This window comes from Calypte anna, chromosome 1, assembly GCF_003957555.1.
Source record: "Calypte anna isolate BGI_N300 chromosome 1, bCalAnn1_v1.p, whole genome shotgun sequence".
NCBI classification, from domain to species: Eukaryota; Metazoa; Chordata; class Aves; order Apodiformes; family Trochilidae; genus Calypte; species Calypte anna.
The window spans coordinates 120,349,425-120,354,952 of record NC_044244.1 but is presented as its reverse complement, the minus strand read 5'-3'; positions in this window follow the sequence as shown (position 1 = coordinate 120,354,952).

The following is a 5,528-nucleotide window of genomic DNA, read 5'->3' as shown; positions in this document are numbered from 1 at the left end:
AGTGAAAATCTGAAGCACTGCCTTTGGGAGATACATATGAGTACAGAAAGTTGTCCATGAGAATGTCTGCAAGTTTTAGTAAAATTTGGATTTTTTTTTAATGAGGCTTGGATATAAATCCATAAAAATGTAACACAGTGACAAATTTGCCTGTGGTTTATAGCCTTGTGTCATCAGGGAAAAAACCCAACACAAGAAGCACACAAAGCTTGATTTTAAATTAAGATGTTGGAGACTTCAGGGAAGGGCTGTCAGAGACATAGCAATTTGGGTCATAAAGATAATTATATTTAGTGTCTAACTCTTTGATTCTTGAGGGCTGCTGTGGCTTCAGGAAAGCAAATGTTTGCTCATGCCAGTTCTGTCCTGTAGAGCGTCATGTTGTGGTTTCAAGCTGAGGTGAATATGGCCTTCCCTTTCCTAAGAACTTCATTACCAAGTGCATTTAAACCTCCTCAGGTGCTGCTTGACATCAGTATTAGACATGGACATAATCAACAGAGTGGCACCAAGACTGAGGCAAGAACAGAAAATACCAAGAAATTCTGCTGAAGGAGAGCCCCCGTCTCATGTTGTCATGGGTGTTGCAGTTACATCTTATTTATTACGAGATTTTTCTGCTTTTAACTGTGCAAAGTTAATCATAATCTCATTTTGAGATGAGGGAGAAGATAAAGAATCCCCTTAAGTAACATTACTTAAAATAAAACTAACTTCAGGAAGATCCCAAGCTGGTTGTAGCAATACCCTGGAAAAGTAGGGGATATTTTTAAGCCAGCCCATTCTCTGAGAACAGAGGTTATGCAGTTGTGCTTTCCTGAGCTCTGTTTCCCCTCTCTCCTGCCCATCCTTCCTCAGTAACCCTGGACCTTGTCACCCAATTTCAACCAAATTTGAGAGAGGAGATTTGATCCCAAAGATATTAAGATCTGACAACTTTTTGCCTGGGTGAAAAGGATTCTTGGATCTGCTACAAAGGCTTCATTATAAGTACAGCCCTTGGTAGGCACAGGAGAATCTCTCAAAGGGATGTGACTGAACAACCCTCAAGTGAGAAGAGTTTTCACTAGAGCTGGTATCTTGTGGGACTACTGAACTCTACTCCCTTGGGTAGGAGATCACAGGGAGGAGTTTTTAGTTCACTTTTCCAGGTTTTCCACAAAGATCATCTCAAGCAAGTGAGCAGATAACCCTCTGGCAGCATGAGCCTGCTCCCAGTTACCTGGCTTTGTGGAGAAATTGTTCTGCTCATGGTTTCAGCTGTGTCTGATCCCTGCTGTTTCTGAAGACAGATTCATCCTGCTGCTACTACTTTTGGAGATCCAAGTGTGAGAGTTGAGGCATTCCTGCTTCTCTGAGGGGAGAACACAGGAGGGAAATCTTGGTAAATGCAGAGAACAGGCACAGCTGGGCCTGATGGCTCTCCTCCTTTCGGTTTCAGGTGTTAGAGAATGAACGTTTCACTACACACCCAAAATTCATTCATGAGACAAACTCATTGGAAACCAAGATTCTTGGTGCCACTGTTTGTATGTTTGTTCACTGTTCACGGTCTTTGACAGCTCAGAGTGTCCACTCAGACAGAGGAAAATAGGTGGGTAAAGCTCTGACGCTGCATCTTAAATAACTAAGAAATAGCCGTGTCCTGTCTACACCCCTGCATCTACTGCTGTGGTCGTTGGAAAGGTCCCATTTTCCAGCAAAGTATTTTTCAATGCTTTTTCTATTCCTGTTAACAGTTAAAAACAAACAAACAAAAAAACAAACAAAAAAAACCAACAAGAAAAAACTCCCCACAAAACCCAAAAAACACAGTTGAGAAAAAAGCCATAACATTGCTCTGGGTTACTACAGAGTATTTTACGTATCTCTTAATTCCCAACGAGCAATCCATGCTAATTCCTTTCTGCAGTCCATGTCAGTAAGTACACTGGACATGGACTCCAGGTTTAACCTAAAGAGTGGGATGACAGATGAGGAGTATGCACATGTGATGGCTATATGTAAACACACTCTTGTTATAGTGTGAATGTGGCCTTTAGGAGTAGTAGTGTTTTGATTAGCTATATTTTAATCTACTTCTTGAAGACAAATTGCCAAATGACCTGAAGCAGCAGCTCTTCTTTCTGCTCGAGAACATATGCATTGTTTCATTCAAGTGCTTTTTCAAAAGCAGCTCTAAAAAGGTTTGCAAACTTGAGTGGTTTAATTTTAATCATGCCAGATGTTAGCATTCAGAGTGAGCTGCTGTTTGGGTTAGATACAAGCACCTTTTAGTTGGAGAATGCAATGTTTATTGCAGCCAGGACAAGTTTTTCTCAACAAAATAATAGCTTAGCCTGCTTGGAATGAGAAAATTTAAAATTTATTTAGGGAATGAAGCATTTGGAGGACAAAGTTTTTTGTGAGGTGTTCTCTCCACAGTTGCAGTCAGTAGAAAAGCTTGCCACCAGCAGTGGTCAGAGGGCCTGCAAGTCCTGTTGGCTTTGTGTTAGCTCTTAATTAATGATCCACATTCTCACAGCTGTACTGAGACCTTCTGTGGTGTGGTTGTACCAGTGGAAAACAATGGAGTTAGTTAATTCCAGCTGTATCTGTCACATGAATAAAGGACCAGTTTGTGCCAGTGTGGTTGCTGCTGGCTGCAGCATGGAAATTTGTAGCTAAGAGAGCATCATTTATAAGATTCAGAGATGTGAGGACAAATAATCAAGCTGTCTTCAAATGCAACATGTTGAGTTTTTCTCAAGCACATTGTGTGTAAACAAAGCCCAGTTGGCCAATTCTGGCTACAACAGCTGCATAGTTTGAAAAAACAGTTCAAAGCCCCATAGTGAGATGCTCAAAGTGAAATGGAATATGGCCTGTACTCTAACCCATGCTAATTGATTTATTTCAACAAAGCCAACATACACCTTTGCTCTTCTGCTGAAGCCACCTGAGCTGTATCTGGTGGTTCTGCCTTCAGCAATGTGCTAGTGACTTTAGTCTTCCTTTTGCCCTGAGTTAAAAATGCTCAATAGGGCATCATCAAAGCTGTGGTTCTTTAACTAGGAACTACTTCTGTCAAACTTGACAAATTCCTTGAAGTTAACCTGTCACTTGCCACCCAGGTAGGACAAAATCTTCAATGACCACCATAAGGACATCATCTTCTTAGGAAATGTCTTTCTGCGAGTGTGTGCTGACCTCAGGCTGGTTTGTTGTTGTTCCATTCAGCAACACCTATGGAACTCTGGTTTTGGCTGTTGCCAGTGAAAACACAGCAATTGTGGGGGTTTGTGTGTCTGTTGAATAAGCAAACCTCAAGAAAGGGGAACTGCCTTGAACCAACTATGAGAGGAGAGACTATGGATTTTAGCTCTGATCAAGCACTCTTGCCTGACTGGCATAATCGATGGAAGAGAGAATTGCATCTGCTTGGGACACAGCAATGCAGAGAGACCTTTTCTAGGAGCTGGGACACTCTTGCTGTGGTTCAGCCCAGAGCATGTTCCAGAGGGTTTGCCAGCTCTTTCATAAGAGTTTGGGTGGAAATGTTTGTGCATTGTCCTGGCATTGTTATGAATGCCAGAGAGATCCCATTGTTTGAGAGGGATCTTGGTCAGAGACAATTCTGAGTGAATGAGGAGTGATTTATACTTTGTTGCATTTAATTATTATCCCCCTCCCCATGTTTATTTGATGTTTTATGACCGTTTAACAGTCTTTGCACAGCCTCATTAAGTGCTTTCTTGGGCTATAATAGCCAGGAGTGGTGTTAGCAGTTCCAGCATGGCCACGTATCATCTACCTGCCAAAGAGCTTCTGGAACTCTGATGAGCAAGGCAACCAAATCCGAGCACACTCATCAGAAACATTTATCAAATTTCACAACTTGTGTTACTGATCAGCAGCATCAGAAGCTGATTCACATGTGTGTGGTGCAACTTCTCAAATACTGCCAGTAATGGGCCTCTGCAGCTGTTTGTGTTTCAGGCCTAATTTCATAGTTCTGCTGGAGAAACCAGGATGAGTTCCTGACTACTACAAGAGGGAAGGACACTTATACTATGCCCACAAACTTAAACTTAGAGAAGTCATTCTGTTGCTGGCAACTGATTTGTGATTTTCTTGCCAGAAGGACCATGTGCTGTGTGGGGCTGACTCTCAAGGGGAGTCCTGCAGTTGGAGCTTGCTGGTACTTGTTGGGTTATCTCTGTGTTCTCATAGCCCTCCCCTTCTCTTTGGCTGTTTGGGAGAAGAGGCTGAATTGTCCAGCCTCTCCCTCTTATTTGCTTCTGTGTTTCCCTTTTCCCTACATCTCCCTTCTCCCACCCCTCCCATCTCCCTTTCCCAGTTTTCCTAAAGGGAAATAACTGGTTGCATTTTTGGACTGTTGAAGCTGTTTTTTGTTTCTGGCCTGATGTTGTCCTAGAAAGAGATCATATCTTGAAAGCAAAATCCTGTTAAGGAAGCAGTAATAGAGCATGACATTCGGCACATGCTAGCACTTATCTAGGGAGCAATACTTTAAAGTTATTAAAGTCTGGGAGAACTGAGTAAGGATGTGATCATCTAAAGTTGGTTGGGTAGATGTAAAGCCAATGGACAGTATGCATTGATCTGATAACTGTTCAGTATTTGTACTGTCAGGGGTTCAGTACTGACACAGAAGGAAAGCCATCAGGCAACCAGGAGCAAACGCTTGTCAAAGTGTCCTTTTCAGATTTACTAAGTTCTGATCATTGATTAAGAGTTGAGATCATAGCATGTCCACACATATGCTGTGTCAACATCCTGCTGTTTTGACAGCAGGAGACTCCGAGTGATTTCTGATATGGGGACTCAGTAGCACCAATTGTCACTTATATACCTTCTCAGACCTGTGCTGGTAATGAACAGACTTGTGATGGGGATTGTTTATAGCCAGGGATCTGCTCACATCCATTCATGTACAAATAGAAACTTGTACTGGGAGTTAGGTGGTCCTTCTGGTTCCATGGCATCATTTCCTCCTTCTCCCTCAGCTGATGGATGTGAAAAATTGTGGCTTAAATGTGAGATCAGTAGGTGAGTGAAAAGCATCAAATTATTTTTTTCCTGGTTTGTGCCAAGCAGAAATGAGAGTGCCCTCCTAGAACTTGCTGGCAAGGAGAGACAACAATAAGAAATGAGGGCATTTTGTCCAGGATGTAGAGGGGGCTGTGGAGTGAAGAGTTTCATACACTTCAGACTCTTCTTGTGGATGGAGTGGGTTTTCCCTTTTTGCCCATCTTGGATCCAGGAAAACTTGTGCGCAGGTGCTCACAGGGAAAGCCTATTTAGTCTCCAAATGGATAACTTTGCCACCACACACACACCTTGTGACATGCCTTTCTTTCCTCTACTTGCACGGTAGATACTTTCCATTAAGCTCATAGTAGTACTTGACTCGGAAGCAGAGGATCATTCATTGTGTATCAGCAAGGACTGGAATATCTTGTCTGGGAAAAAAAAAATCTAGCTTTTAAAGCAGCACAGTTCTGTAGGTTGTACTGATTATTGCT